This window comes from Dinoponera quadriceps, unplaced genomic scaffold, assembly GCF_001313825.1.
Source record: "Dinoponera quadriceps isolate SergipeBrazil2010 unplaced genomic scaffold, ASM131382v1 scaffold1929, whole genome shotgun sequence".
NCBI classification, from domain to species: Eukaryota; Metazoa; Arthropoda; class Insecta; order Hymenoptera; family Formicidae; genus Dinoponera; species Dinoponera quadriceps.
Window position 1 is genome coordinate 3,627 of NW_014556191.1, and position 17,467 is coordinate 21,093.

The following is a 17,467-nucleotide window of genomic DNA, read 5'->3' on the forward strand; positions in this document are numbered from 1 at the left end:
CGGAACAAGTGATGATCCGAAGGTGCAACGTCTGGAGAGTACGGCGGGTGGGGTAGGACTTCCCATTTCAACGTTTCCAAGTATGCCTTGACCACTTTTGCAACATGGGGTCGAGCATTGTAATGCTGCAAAATCACTTTCTCGTGTCTCTCGGCGTAGTGGGGCCGCTTGTCTTTCAATGCTCGGCTCAAACGCATCAATTGAGTTCGATACCGATACCGATCTTGTGATTGTTTCAGTTGGTTTTAATAGCTCTTAATACACTACGCCGAGCTGATCCCACCAAATACAGAGCATTACCTTGGAGCCATGAATGTTCGGTTTGGCTGTCGATGTGGAAACATGGCCGGGAACACCCCATGATTTTCTGCGCTTATTGTAATGAACCTATTTTTCATCTCCAGTCACAACGTGATGCAGAAATCCTTTTCGTCTTTACCTTTCAAGCAGCTGTTCACAAGCAAACAAACGCCGTTCAACATCTTTTGGCTTTAACTCGTACGGCACCCAATACCCTTGCTTTTGAATCATTCCCATGACTTTGAGGCGCTTCGAAATGGCTTGTTGAGTCACTTCCAATGATTGTGCCAGTTCTTTCTGAGTTTGACACGAGTCTTCATCAAGTAATGCCTCCAATTCAGCATCTTCAAAAATCTTTCCTCTTCCACCGCTATGCCGGTTTTCGTCGTGAAAATCACCGTTCGTGAAGCGTTGAAACCACTCACGACACGTTCTTTCACTAATTTCACCATAGGTATTTGAAAGCATTTGATAAGCCTCAGCCGCAAATTTCTTCATATTGAAGCAGAAAAGTAAAACCTCCAGCAAATGATGAGAATTCGGCTCGTAAACTGACATCTTCAATCGACAATAACTTTGTGGTACAGATACAAATCGACTAATGTAACTATTAAGTTATGTTGACAGATGCCCAAGTTGATTGTATAACGTATATGATCTATTTACTTTGACCACTAAGTTCCACTAAAGCCATCTATAGGGAAACGGCGGGAGCAAAGTTGTTCACCTAATATATCTTTTGTATACAGCTTTTTTCCATTCGGTTGGTTTTTGATTGACCGGTCTGGGCTTTAAGAGTCTTGTCTTCATATCAGGAAGATTCAGACAGTTGAAAAGGACACTGGTGATTAATAGATACGGGTGTTATTGTATCGACAGAGAGCGGAGATACTGATGTATCTGTGTCGCACGCACGGACCGTTATCGTGCGTAAACCTACATCAAGGCGATGTGTGTGAGTGTATGTGTGACAGAGTTTGGTTGGTTGCGTTATTCGAACGCTTCGCGTGTCGTAATATATGTTTTGGTCGGCGAATTATAGTATGCCGTAGGTCAAGCGTGCGTGTAGCACGTGTTCCTGCCATGTGAAGCTAAGTGTTGTTTCAAAAGGTGAGGGAACGTTACCGTCACTTATTCCGTTATTAGGCCGTAAAGGCTTAATAAGTTGTTAGGCAACTTAAGCGTTTACAGTACTTCTAAATATGTCGGAGTATCACATCTTATAGTACGGTTGTTGTTTTAAGATCTCTGTGAAGTTGTTTGTTGGGGACAAACCATGGGGCATTGATAATGAGCCTAAGTATTGGGAGTGTGAATAAGTTCTCGCCGTTCCACCATCAGATGGAGGTATAAAAATTTTCTGTGTATAATTCAAGATGATGACGCATCTATATTGAAGTTCTATAACCTATGTTTAAAATCAATGCGTGTCTTTCCATTAACCTATAAAGAACATTTTCTTATTGTAGCGTAAAACGTGTCAAATTTCGTGCCAATTAAATCGTTTTTCCGGGGAATTTTACTGCATTATTTTATTCAGAAGAAATCTGCAGCTGAAGCGCACAGAAATCTTGTAGAAACCTATGGTGATTATGCTCTGTCTGAAAGAACATGCAGAGATTGGTTCAACCGATTTAAAAATGGTGATTTTGANCTTATTGTAGCGTAAAACGTGTCAAATTTCGTGCCAATTAAATCGTTTTTCCGGGGAATTTTACTGCATTATTTTATTCAGAAGAAATCTGCAGCTGAAGCGCACAGAAATCTTGTAGAAACCTATGGTGATTATGCTCTGTCTGAAAGAACATGCAGAGATTGGTTCAACCGATTTAAAAATGGTGATTTTGATGTTCAAGATAGAGAACGCATTGGTGCATCAAAAAAGTTTCAAGACAAAGAATTGGAAACATTACTTGCTGAAGATCCATGTGAGACGCAATCCGATGTTGCAAAATCATTAGGAGTTGATCAAACAACAGTTTCGAAACGTCTGACAGCATTAGGAATAATACAAAAAGAAGGATCTTGTGTGCCGTACGAACTGAAGCCGAGAGACGTCGAACGCCGTCTTGTCACATGTGAACAGCTGCTTTAACGACAAAAAAAGAAAGGTTTCATACATCGTATTGTAACTGGTGATGAAAAGTGGATATACTACAGTAATCCCAAGCGTAAAAAATCTTGGGTTAAGCACGGCGAAGCAGTAGCATCAACGCCAAAGCGGAATATCCACGGTTCCAAGCTCATGCTGTGCATTTGGTGGAATCAGCTGGGGGAAGTGTATTACGAGCTGCTCCAATCCAACCAAACCATCACAGGAGATCTCTATCGACGACAATTGATGCGTTTGAGCCGAGCATTGAAAGAGAAACGGCCGCAATATGAGCAAAGATACGATAAGGTGATTTTGTTGCATAATAACGATCGGCCGTATGTCGCGTCACCGGTCAAAACATACCTGGAAACGCTGAAATGGGAAAGTCCTACCCCACCCGCCGTACTCTCCAGACATTGCGCCTTCTGATTACTATTTATTTCGATCGATGGCTAACGGCCTGGCTGAGCATCACTTCACTTCGCATGAAGAAACGAAAAAATGGATCGATTCGTGGATAGCCGCAAAAGAAGTGTCGTTTTTTCGACGTGGAATTCTAATGCTGTCAGAAAGATGGGAAAAAGTAGTCTTCAGCGATGGGCAATACTTTAATTGACTTGCTTTTTAATATTTTTTTAAAATAAAGTATTTATTTTCACAAAAAACGGCGAGAATTTATTCACATTCCCAATAGTTTAATTTTATTTGGTTTACTTTATCGATCTGTCATAGATACCTTATTAAGCGTATGTGATCTCGAACGTTGTATTTCAAAGCTGCTTTGAAGTTCGTGTATTTGTCCATATGTGACAAACGCGAATGCAGATTCTCTAACTTACCGCATACATGTGTAACCAGTAATCCGAGGAAGTTGTCGGCTGCGGAATATGAGAGACACGTTGCAAACATCACAATTCCTTGTGCCAGAAACGTTAACTCAAATTGCGGGCTTTTTGAAACATCGTGCAAGTAATACGATTACAACGGCAGGGGTTTTCCAGGGTCGATTAGATTTGTTACTTGTCTGACCGTCAGTCCGAACCATGGAAAGATGACCCCAATCATCACTGACGATAGTATCATAAATATTCCGCACATGGCAACTTTGCGAGTAATCGTGGCATACGTCAGTATAACATCGTGCTCCTCTTTCATTTTCACGTTTATCCAATCGTTTTTGATCATAACATTTAGAGATGCTAAAGCTAAGGAAACGAATGACGTGTTAGTATTTTAATATGCGAATACTTTTGAGCTTTTTATCAGGTTGGTCAGAAAGTCTTTTCGTTTTTTTAGTCGCCCCAACTTGACGTGTCTGCATTTAAAGCAAACCATAAGAGAGTGGACAAAGGGCAATTGTTTTTATTTCACCTAGCTTCGCCGCACAAACTGTTGCAGACGGAGTGCGCCCGTGTGTTTATAAAAGATCGCAAAATGGAGCTTTCAAAATATCAAATTAGGCAAATTTTGTTGTACAGGTTGATAAGAGGCACCCGTTTCAGACCCATCGAAATTTTTGTGAAGCTTTCGTACAAGATGAGATAATTATGAGGTCATGCTAATTTTGATTTGAAACATTTCGAAATGATGTTTGTAATTTGGAGGACGAGCCCAGGTCCGAAAAATTTTTACTTATCGCTAAAAAGCGCTTACAAAACAGAATCGAAGATACCTTAGATATTGCAATTCGCAAGCTAGAGACTGAATTTGGAGTAGATCACGGAACTTTCGTCAACAGTTTTGACTAACTTGGCTGTGTCAAAATTGAACAAGTGGGTGCCACATACATTTAGAAAGAAAAACAAGCTTGACTGTTTCTCCAAGTGCGTCTCACTGCTCAACCGACAACGCAATTAACTTTTTCTTGATCAATTGATTACATGCGACGAAAAATGGATCATAGATGATAATGTGATACGAACCCAAAGTTTGTAGGAGCTCTGAAGTTCAACCCAGAGGACTCCAAAACGGAACATCCACTGGCAAAAGATCATGTTAATTGTGTGGTGGGATGTACGCATGTCCACTATGTACTCTTATCAAAATACCAAACGATCATTACGGATTTCTACTATCAGCAATTAGGAAATGTTCAGACAAAACTCAAGAACTCCGGCCTCAATTTGTCAGTCGTAAAGGTATCAGAACAAAGCTCGTCCCCATCTGAGCGCTCTCATATTGGGAAAAATCGGAGAGCTTAATTGGGAATTTCTCGAGCACCCACTATACTCTCCTAACCTTGCGCTATCCGATTATCATCTTTTCAGACCTTTGCAAAATTTTCTTAAGAGGAAAAATCGATTCGGCAGTGCAAGTCTAGAGAAAGTTAGATAATATTTTAATTCCATGACTATTGCTTTTTTCAAGGATGGAATTTTCATGCCGGTAAATCGGTGGAAATAGGTCATTAGACGAGGCGGAGATTATATTCATAATAAAAATAAACCACTATATGTGACAAACAATTTTTTCTTTTTTGCATAAAATCCAAAAAGACTTTTTTACCAACCTGACATTAATTTGATAAAAATCTAAAAAGATTAAATTCGGTGATATGTCTTAATGCTATAAGCAACCATATACTACAATCAAATCCACAATGGAAAAAATTAAGCCTTAAAAATTAAAAAAAACTGAAAGCCAAACAGATAGAAAAGTATTCGGCATTGCGATTTGTACCATCTTGTCTGTAACATATAAAGCAGATTTTGTACATCGTCATCAATATAGATAGACTGCATTGCAAGTTATTTATCATTAAAATCAAGTCGCCCTATATTCTTATTAGTGATGCTAAAACTGGTATCGTCAATACGCAGAGCAATGTGATTAATGTATACAGCAGTCGAAGTTTCGAACCTAGGATTTTACGGGGATCTTGATTGTCTGGCGGCCATAAACAAATAATTTTCATCATCGTCCGATTTAAACTGATGGCCCATTCTAAATCTGTCGTTAGAAATTATTATTTATCTTGTATTTTGGAAGTTAAAAGAAACTAAATTCGTACGTACAGTGTTTGCGTACAAGAACTAAAACACATATACGGGAGAGCGAAGAATTGAGATAATATTTGAACGCATTTCAGTTTTTTAATTTTATCGAAAAAAATATGAAGCAATAAATAATTATGATATTTTACAAAGTATCTCAAGCCCTTCTCGGTTCCCATGGTATGCAGAAAGGGTGAAAATAAGTAAAAAATCATATACCATTTTGCAAAATTCGCAATAATTAGTGAAAAATTAATTATTGGTAATACAAATAAGTTTCCGCCGTTTTTTTTATAAAAATTATCAATTTATTGTAAAAAAAATATACCTTACATTTTATTCAAAATATTGTCCGTCACTAGCTATTACTTTTTGCCATCTTTCTGGCAGTATTCGGATGCCACGTCGAAAAAACTCTTCATCTTTTGTGGCTACCCATGAATCGACCCAATTTTTGGTTTCTTCGTAAGAAGTGAAGTGCTGCTCGATCAGAGCGTGAGCCATCGACCGGAACAAGTGGTAGTCCGAAGGAGCAATGTCTGGTGAATACGGCGGGTGGGGTAAGACATCCCATTGTAAAGTTTCCAAAGTATCCTTGACGACTTTTGCAACATGTGGCTGAGCGTTGTCGTGCTGAAAATCATTTTGTCATGTCTTTTGGCATATTGGGAGCGTTTAAGCTTCAATTCTTAATTGCATCAGTTGTTGTTGATAACGTTCTCTAGTGATAGTTTCGTTAGGCTGGAGTAGCTCGTAATAGATTACTCCGAGCTGATCCCACCAGATGCATAACATTAGCTTCTTGCCATGAATATTCGGTTTGGCCGTTGAAGTTGGTGCATGACCGGGCTTACCCCACGATTTCCTACGCTTTGCGTTGTCGTAGTGGATCCACTTTTCATCCCCCGTCACTATTCGATGCATAAAACCCTTCCGAATTTGTCTTTGGAAAAGTTGTTAGCACGTGAAAAGACGGCGTTCGACGTCTCTAGGTTTGAGTTCATGCGAAACGCAATTTCCTTCCTTTTGTACCATACTAATGGTCTTGAGACGGTTTGAAATCGCTTGTTGAGTCACTCCCAAGTTTTCTGAAAGCTGCTCTTGAGTTTGGCATGAGTCTTGGTCCAATAATGCCTCTAACTCAGCGTCTTCAAACTTTACTGGCCTTCCTTCGCGTTCTTTATCTTTCACGTCAAACTCGCCGTTTTTAAACTTTTGAAACCACTCACGACAACTTCTCTTACTTAAAGCAGCATCACCGTAAACTTCTACAAGCGACCGATGCGCCTCAGCAGCAGATTTCTTTAAATGAAAGAAAAAAATTATAACTTCCCGCAAATGACGCTTATTCGGTACAAAACTCGACATTTTCGAACGAAAAAAATGTTTACTGCCAATACAAAGTCAATAGTATTTTAAGGTTATGTTGTTACCAGGTGTCCAAACTTTCTATATGATGTTTTACATCAAACAATTTCAAAGTAATCTTGTCGGTGGTGCCATCTTTTGAAAACGGCGGAAACTTATTTGTATTACTAATAAATTGTCTGAGTTAATGAATGTACGAGAAAAGGTAGGCCGGATATTATATAAAGAAAAATGCTTTATTTCTGGAGACCTCCTGTCAACAATGAACATCAACTGATTGCTAAAAGTAGAATGAGGTAGCAAGTAGCCAGCGGCATGTGACAGAGTTGTGCGTCGAAAATAAGAAAACCGTACATTATCAATTAATACCTATTCTTGCTAGAAGATTGTCAGAAATATTAATAATAATTTTTTTATATAAATTCCGGCTTATCGTTTTCTATGCTCTCATTAGCTAAGACAAAATAATTAATTACTCTATTCTACTATTGCAAATTTCGCAAAATAATACATAACTTTTATATTCTGTTTCATCCGTTCTACCTACACATAACGGAAACTAAGAACGGTTTAGGACACTTTGTATAGTTACATTTATAAAGTATCATCGAAAATAATAAAAAATTATTTAAATATTGCACAAAATGTACAAGTGTTGTATTCTTTCAAGCTCAATATTTTCCAACGATTTATTTTAATTAAATTCATATTAACGTAATAGCACATTTGCAAATCAAATGGTAAAAAATACGTAAAACATTAATCTTGATAAATAGTTTTAAATATAGGAATAACTGATCTGAATAAATAACAGTGAACCATATTAACGGCAAAGAATACCATTATATCTGCTCGAATAATCCATGTCAACGTTCAGAAGCATACTGTCTTATCATCGACGGAAAATCGTCCTTACATTTGCGACTGATTTCTAATCATTATCATGCATGCTCTCTAGGGAATTTTCAAAACGCTAAAGTTTTATAACGCCGAAGTAAATGCTAATGTAACTAGAATAAACATGACGCACTATACCGAAATGTAATATCGTCTTATCAACGTGCTCTACTGCACAAAGATCTAAGTAAATAAATTATCATCGTAAGAGGAAGAAAATGAGAAATGTCCACTATGTTCAAAAGTTCCAATGCTTTTTCGTTACTATTTTATATTATTGTATTTCTTGCTACCACACACATGTACATGATGAATCGCGATTATGTAGATATAGAATTTTTTATGTGACTATACAAAACGAATACAAAATTAGAGACAGTTGAAAACTTTAGGAGAAACATGGAACGTCAACATCTAGTTAATATTTCTTGCAGTTCTGCAAAGTTTGCCAACTGGGAAAAAATTGCCATCGAATATTTAGAGAATTTAAATTGTGCATTATTAATGAATCTCTAACGGTTGGGATATTTTCAGCAGACAGTTGAAAGGAAGCTACCTAATGGAAAAAGCGTTGTCAGGAATTATATTGGTTTTGCTATCACACTTCATCAATTTGAAATATATGTGAAATATGGACTTTTCTGTACTAAATAGAGACTATAAATGCAGTCAAAACTTTTTGTAATATGCACAAGGTATGAATCTAGTAGTTTATCAAAGTCACATTTTATATTTAAATGGTCATATTACTAACATCAGTACGGGGTAGTAGGTATGTAAAATATTCCTCAATAATTTAAACATTTTTTAACACTTTGTTGTCCGCCTTACAATCGTGTTTTTGCTTATGTTCCTGTTTACTGACCAATTAATGGTGGAATCGTGAGGCATAGTCCGCCAGTAACATAATCATGCTGCGATGTAATAACATTAATGTTATGAATATTAATTAAGCAAAATACTTTTACTTTATTAAATGCTGTTATAACAACATTTATTTACAATCAATAAAATTGCGCTAAATGTGACTCATAAAACAAATTTTCTTTACTCAGGTAAAGTAATAACTTCATGCCGAAAGCGTAACTCAAGCGTTAATGGCTCGATTATTTTCTCTTCTTTAAGTATATATTTTTTCTAATTTTATTTAATTATTTGCCGTACAAATAAATAATGCAAAATTTTCAGCTAAATCAAGATTTATTTTGAAAGAAAATAAAACAAATTCTTCAAAGTATTCGCCGTTTCTTTTTTTAATTTTAAGCCATCTTTCAGGCAGCTTATGAATTCCATCTGAAAAAAATGCTGTGTTTTTGGACACAATAAAGTTGTCAAGCCATTTTCGGACCTTGTCCACACACTGAAAGTAAGTATCGGACAAGATGTGTTGCATCAGCCGGAACAAGATAATCAAATGGAACAACGTGAACACTTCGGATGTTGCAAGACATCCCAGCTAAGATTCATTATATTCTCTTTTGTCTTGAAAGCAATGTGTGGCCTGGGGTTTTAATGCAATAATTTCACAGGACTTTCACTTTTGTCAGTATACGGGCATTTCTGTTCCAATTCTTAACTCAAGCCGATTAATTGACGTTGGTAACAGTCCGCAGTAATTGTTTTACCCAGTTCCATCAGCTTATAATAAAGCACGCTTATAATATACAATGAAATGCAGAGCAGGATTTTCTTTCCGAAGTGATTTAGCATTGTGTCTGATGTTGATGGTTCGTCGGAATTTTCTCATGATTTTCTACGTTACGGATTGTCATAGAGTATCCATTCCTTATTGCCCGTAACGACTTTCCACAAGAAAGTCTTTCCACGCTGCTTATTGAGAAAAGAACAACACGCTGCCACTTTTATTGACTTCAGTGAGTATACGCGAAACACATTTTCTTTCTTTTTGGATCTCGTCCATCTTATGTCAGCGTTTGGAAACGGTTTGTTCTATTATTCCCAACTGCTCTGCATACTTCTTTAGCGTTTGTGCCAAATTCTTAGCGAGCAGTTGTTCCAAATCATAGTTGTCGCTTTGGCCTCCGATATGTTGTTTGTCGATAAGACTGAAATCACCATTTTTAAACCACTTAAATCAAAATACGCGCACATTGTACGACACAACATCTTTGCCGAGAAAGAACTACTCAATTCGCATGCTTTACAGCATTTTTCCATGTTGGAATTCAAAGAAAACAGTTTCGAATATGCATTTTATCCGTTGACATGTTTGATTCAACCGAACTTAATACTTTTAAAGGTTAGGTTGGACCTTTCGCCATATTAAATGTCATTTTTAACATTATGCCGTCTACACGTCTAATCGGAATTCTTTTGTTTGGCACCGGTAAGACTGACTCAGATTATTTCACTTGTCGCCGGCGGTTTTTCGAGGTACTCGGAAGATCATAAATCGCATGATACCAACGTGGTGCCACCGGCATTTGTCCGATAGTTTTCGCATGACACCAACATGTTGCCACAGGACGGCATGGTGTTAATAGTAACATATCAATACTATATATCCGCAAAAAAGCGGAAAAATAAATTAATTTTAAAATTAATTTCTTAACTTCTTAAAAATATTTGAATAATTCACTTTGTTTCGAACGCTCAGAAAGTTGTAGGAGCGAGCGCCGATTCAATTTTCCGAAATAATGCAGAGTTGACTCATTGGACGATTACTCGCCAGACGCCACGTAGTGGACCTGTCCGGGTCGACGTTGCTCCCGTCAATAACGCGAAAGCGCGCGAGCGTGCTTTGCACATTGACGCGCGAAGGGCTTATCCTTAGACCCTTCGCTCCCGGTTGCGATAGGATCCTCAGCGTTACCTACTACAAGGGGCGTGACAAACGATTCGCCGATGCACGAAAACCGTGAAAGGCCCTTGATAAGGCGGCTAGACGTCGGGTTACTCCGCTCTTCCGGACAGAGTGGATCTGCGTTTCTAGCGAACTGCCGGTCACTCTGAAGGCTTTTCCGTACCTTCTGGCGCATACACGGCGCCGCGGGAAAGTTCAATCTGCCCCGTGCCCTAAAAATTTCCGTTGGAATTAGGGAGTGCATAATAGATGCACGTGAGGACGCTCCTCAGCGTTCACGCCCACGTGTGAACGGAGCTTGTGGCCGAGAAGGCGTCGGAGACGATTCGTCGTTCCGTATTTATGTCCCTCTATAGACTTAGTCTATGTGCGTCTCGGCGCTAAACAAGAACTGCTCGTTTGCACGCGAGCTTGGCCTCAATAACTCATGGACGCTGGGAGACGACGTCTGCCGTTCCCGAAGGAGATGTCTACTATGAATGGTCGCGCTCGTCAAACTATGCTCAATCCTCAATTTGGCTGTGGAGGTAATTAGTGGTCCGGCGGAGGTATCTTTCGGTCTTCTGCCTGTGGTGCAAACGGCAATGATTGCGGAACGAAGTTCCGGTACCAGGAGAAATCGTGGCACTGAAGACTAAACCACCATCACCGATAACGATCTTACAACGCCTGTCACAGAAACGAATTTTATGCGCGGCATACGATCACTGCTTTGTTGATCTGAGTACGATTGAAAATGAAAGCGGTCGGTGCTCTCTCTCGGAGCGGTCTCTTATAGCCGCCCAAGAACAAACTCCTCCGCGAGCAGACCACCCAAGCGGCGCGCCGCCTCGAGACGTGAGTCGTGAGCTACGGTGGCGAAAGTCTGGCTCGCTCGAGATTACCTTGTTTGGAGTGCTGCAACCCGGCGTTTCTGACTCTCGATGCGGTGAGGCTCCCTCGATTCGCAAAATATTTGTAAATAATAAAATCTAATATATAATATATTTTAATGTAATACATGGTTTTGACGTGGAATCGAGGAATAAATACAGTTATTAAGGAAAACAACTCTAACGATGCATCCCTCCCGGCGAACATAGCGGCCGACCGACCATCTGTCGGCCGCAAAACGGCGCTAAGCGCCAATAAACAATCTTCACGTGCGGCGCACACATCCGACACGTGCACACGTAGGCAACAACAATTTTTGTTGCCAAACACGCACGTGTCGGACAAACCGTAGCAAAAGCGGTATAAAAGACCGCTTCGCCGCGATACGAGCACCTAATTTCATCGGAGTCAGCCTGATGGAAAGATCAAAACTGCTCCGGATCCGATCCCCAGGTCAAGGGATCGCGACGGTACGTACGTCGTCACTGCTGTGAATTCGCAGCCAACTCGAAATCCTTCCATCCGGAAAGACCGAGGTAGTGCGTACGCTGTCTCTCCCGTGTAAGTTGCGGGTACCGAATTCTAACCTCCGTTTCGGGACGGTGTGATCGCCGTCTCCACCGGATGCTCCCGGCCCTCTCGCCCGTGACAGACCTGGGGATCGGCACGAGTTGGGGTGGTGTGTTCGCCGCCTCCGTGGAGTGTTCTCAACCTCGGCCACCCCACTCTCATCATCGGGTCTTGCGCTTCCGGGGCATGCGAACGCCCCGGAGTATCATTTCGCGTTCCGCGCCGCGAAATTAGAGACGACGCGCGTCTTTCCGTCCGTAGCTCACCGGAGGTACCGTCCAATCCGCCGCGAACTGCGAATATACCGCCGCCGGCTGCACGTCAGCCCGGCTCGCCCGGCCGAGTCCATCGTTTCCTGTAAGGAGGCACGATACCGCGTGCTCTCCTTTCCGGGATTCGGCCGACGCGAGCACTCCACGTGCAGCGATCACCGCGACCCGCGATAGCGTGATCCACAGGTGCATTCCGCCGTCTTGCACTCCGATGCGAAACCGTCGAATTTAAAACGTCGAGCCGACACGCGAACCGTCAACACCACGCGCCGGAGTCATAACATCGCGTAAACTCTCCGCTAACACCGCGAGTGTCACCAAGCGCCAGCTCGATAGATAGATTCCGCAAAAACCGGTACGCCGAATAATACCGACTAAGCCGTCGATACCACGTCACGACGTAAACACGTGATTTTGTCGCCGATTCTGTCACCGCAATGTTTACCGCAGAAAGACAGAGTTAAAGCGCGGCCCGCTGATATTCGCTTGTACAAAACAACGTGGGAATAATTAAATAAACGGTCGTAATTTGGATACTCGCTCACTCAATTACTCACTCACTCGTCCACTCACATACACACGCACTTACAACAAAGAACGCCTGAACATACGGCAAGCTACATCGGAGCCACCGAACACCGAACACGGTCATCCGTGATACCGGACGACCACCTCACCGGCCGGGGTAGGGCGAACGTCCACCGACTGGCGGAGCGCGAGTCGTACAACAACAACCAGATAAAACCAAATAGATATACAATTTATTATTGTTTTAGCCAAATTCGGTCATTTTCACGTCGAGATGGAAACATGGTTTCTTTTTCGCTATATCATGAAGAGATGATTTACAACGGGACCGTATAGTTTCAGCGATAATGGTCCTCGAAAAAATAATAATATAATAAAAACTTACATTCGATATCGGCTTATACGAAATAGTAATAGGTCAAGTGAATTACGTTGCCTTGCAAAGAAGAAAGAGCAGGAACCGTCTTAAGTTCACTTGAAATGACTAACTATGAAGCACGGTTGCGCTGGTAGAACTTGACGAAAAACTAACTTGAGGAGTCACCAGGACTGAATTAAAAACATACGTGGCTGCACGGATCAGACTCGCGAAAAAAACTGGCTGCAGTCTGAATTGAAAGGACTTGCGAGACTGACTAGAAAAACAAAGAATTAAGAATTCACTGACCGAACTGAAGCTGGCTGACTGAAGGAAATTATTACTGTTCTTGAAGACGATGCCCTTATTTATAAGCTCATCCTAGTTTCCCTCTTTTTTCTGCGATAGTCAACATTTTTGGTAGGAATATCAACGGACTTGGTGTTCCACGGTGGTCTTAGGTTTATAGAGATAACACAAGAAACGGATCATGCACATCCGTTCTCACGAAGCGGAAAAATTTAGTTTATCTAAATCGCACATGATATCTAAAAATCGCATAACATAACCCATTTAATACACCGAGCATGATCGGTGAAACAATTAAATAAGAAGGCGTGGAATTATCGGATCAATTTAGAATTTTAATACAATAACAGAAATGAGAGTAGTTATGAGGTTTTCTATAAATGGCAAGTGACGCGGGCATTCGCGCGCTGATAAGTCACGCTCGCGGAGCCTTCAAGGCTGATCCTTAAAGTAATTCTTATTTTGCTTAAAATATGGTGGTCAGTGTGTGTAATGATATTTCTGCTATTCGGCGGCAGTGACAGCCGGATCTAATTTAATTGAATTTAATAAGCTCGAAAAGCGGTAAGTAAAAGATGTAAATTATTTTAATGAATCAAAATATAGCAGCGATATGGTCGAGACTACAAACTAACATTATAATTTGAAAGCAGAAACGATACGATGTCAACAGGCGATTACAGGGATGAAAAAAGGGTTTAAGGAAGGGAGAGCGAAAAAGAAGAGCGATCGAAAACATGGGGAGGAGGGAGTTTCGGGATACCTCAGGACGTAAAAAGAAAAAAATATATATATATATTTATATATTTATTTATTTATGTACGTGTAATGCAATTGTATCCTCAACTAATTAACGTATTGCTATTAACAAATACACTAAGCTCTGAACACATGATTTCACTGGCGGTCTTAATTGGCAAGTAACACAGATATGGAACCTGCTGATGTTTTTAGCAAATGCATCATTTTATTTAATGGTAAATAGTGATGAAAAATAGTTATGATAATTATATAACGTATATTTTTTAAATACATTTGTAGTAGGAATATAATGGACTTGGGATAATTATTAATTGGGACTTTTAATATTTATTACTATATGAGGTGGCAATTACAATTACTATTGTTACAAATAACAATTATTACATAATTTACTATAAAAAGTGTTCTATAATTTACGGACGAGTGCTTGATGGAATGAGTTAAACTGAATAAAATTGTCCTCTACATTTTTGCAAACAACCACGCAAAATTTCGAGTTATTAATAACTGAAAATGACCATGTACGGAGGCTTCTGTAGTTAATAACTCAAAAATTGTAAATCATTTTCAAAGTGGTAAAATACATTTTATTTTGGTAGATTAATTTATAAATATATCACAGGCGTTTTATTGCAATAGTTCAAGATTCGGAATTCAAGATACATTACACTGATATCTGTCGTTATGAACAACAACTGCCATATATTTGCAAATTAGTTCACTAGAAGCAAAAAAGTCTTTTATCATTTTGCAAATAACACTAAAAATATTTTATTAATTAATTAAAAATTATTCATTAATTAAAGAAAACTTTGCACATGGCAAATGTTTTTTCCAAATCAAAATATTTTAAAACAACATACTTTTAGTTTAAATTTTGAAGAGGTACAATGAGTTTTTTTTCGTTTTTATCTTTAACCTATATACTAATTTATGTCGTGTTAGCGGTTTTTATAATTATACTGCGGCGATAAATGTTAATATTGGGTCTATGCATAATTCCGTAGCAAAATTTCAATAGATATCGTTCGCAGTTGTTTTTCCCCTTGCACATGCGTCAAACATGAAATGTTGTACATTAAGTAATAGCTGAAATTTGTGCCGATATTTTAAGAAAGTATTCGTCGAGATTCGTGACGTATACGAAGTTTAATTATATTTTGAACATGGAAGGAAATAACCTATATTTTTAGTGCTTTTCGTTCTTTTTTCTATTTCCGAGAAGACAAAAACGCGTCCCAAGCTCATAAAAAATTATGCGCCGTGTACAAAGAGAATGCCGATAGTATGTGTCGGAAGTAGTTTGTCAAATTTTGTTTAGGAGATTTTGATTTTCAAGATGCTCCTCGCTCTGGTCGACCAGTTAATAATGATGTCGATCAAATCAAGATTTAAATCCACTATGACCGGCATTTGATGACTACCAAGTTTGGACATGAAATTAAAATTGACCAACCAGCTGTTTCGAAATGTTTATGGAAGCATGGGATGGTAAAAAAGTTTGATGTTTGGATAGTGCCGCACAAATTGAGCGAGAAGAAAGTAATGGACCAATTTCAGCTTGCGATTCGCTGTTCAAACGCCATTAAAACGAAACATTTTAAAAACGGATCATGACTGGCGATGAAAAGTGGATTGTCTACAACAATGTCAGTTGAATAAGATCATGGTTGAAACTTGGGGAGGCCGTTCAGTGGGTCCCAAAGACTGTATTACACGAGAAGGTCATATTCAGTATCTGGTAAAATTGGAAAGGAATCGTTTATTATGAGCTGCTGCCACCCAATAAAACGATTGATTCGACCAAGTACTGTTCACAACCGGCCAAATTAAAGCTAACAATCTATCAGAAGCGACCCGAATTGACAAACGGTAACGTTGTTTTCCATCAGGACAACACTAAACCACACGTTTCTTTGATGATCAGGCAAAAGTTATTGCGGTTGGAGTGATACGATTTTGTACGATTAATACATCTTTGTCAATTAAGGCGTTTCAGAGAAATAAGCAATACATGTGTTGCGAAAGCGAAAGTTCGACATTACGCAAACTTCACGCGCTTCTACGCCTTAGTTAATGAAAGTGCATTAATCGTATCATATAGAACCACTAATTTTTATTGAACGGAGTACGGATATGATAATGTTTGTTTTTGGTCGTCGATATCTTTATTTGTTTCAGAGAAGTAAGCCATAAGTATAATCAAGGCCAATAAAAGTAATCGACATGACACAACATTCATGCGCTTCGACGCCTTAATATGCAAAGGTGATATAACCGTGTCATCAACAAAAACTAATCTCAATACAGGGGACACTAATAATTGTAATTATATTGTATATGCACGACGTTGATCTTTAGCGGTTGCAGAGAAAAAAGGAATATATTGGCCCTTACACGAATAAAGGGAAATCCGCAATGTACACTCGCTTCCATGCGTTACTTAACTAAAATATATTGTTCGTATCATAACAAACAATAATTTCCAGTAGAAATAGTGCGAAATTATTAATGCTTCTTGAATAACAATGATATCTTATGCAATGAAAACCCGTAAATCTGTCGCTAGTACACGCACTTCCGCACTATAATTCGCAAAAATTTATTAATCCTACTGTTATTAATTATTATTTCCAATAGAAAAGTATACGGACAAAATAATGTTTTATGAATAAAGTTTATGAATACGACGATGGGGTAAAAAGTTTCCGGCCTGAAATAGAGATGGCGCCAGCAGGTCTAATTTTTGGCTTGTATTCTATAGTACTATATCTTAATATATTGTATATAAATTTTCAGGTAAATTGCTCTGTTTGTGTACATTTGAGAGCCGATTGAATAAGACGCCTCGATTGCTTACGTGAAAATGGAAAAATCAGAGAAGCGTGCGATCATCAAATATTTCTATTTCAAAGGCCTAACATAATTACAAATTAAAGAAGAGCTGGATTCCACATTGAAAGACTCTTCTCCATCATATTCAACGGTTAAACAGTGGGTTTCTGAATTTAAGAAAGGTCGCACGAGCACTTCTGACGATCCACGTTCAGGACGCCCCGTTGAGGTCACAACTCCCGAAATGATTGAAAAAATTCATAAAATAGTGATGGAGAACCGCAGATTAAAAGTACGAAGGCAGTTCAATAAGTACCCGTGTTAGACGACAAAGGGCGTTCCTGAGGGAAGTTGGTGTTATCATCGTGTGCTGTCATCTATCAAACGACGGCAAAACAAATTGCAGACTGATTGATAGGTTAGTTTGGATTTGGCAGCCATTCGAGTAAGACGTGTTTCGTGATTTTCGCTAAGATGGAAAAA

The 17,467-nt window shown here is 39.2% G+C and overlaps 1 pseudogene; it reads right to left on the reverse strand.

Moving 5' to 3' along the window:
• Positions 1 to 9,396: 9,396 nt before the first annotated feature.
• On the reverse strand, positions 9,397 to 9,881 carry LOC106747105 (annotated as a pseudogene).
• Positions 9,882 to 17,467: the final 7,586 nt, after the last annotated feature.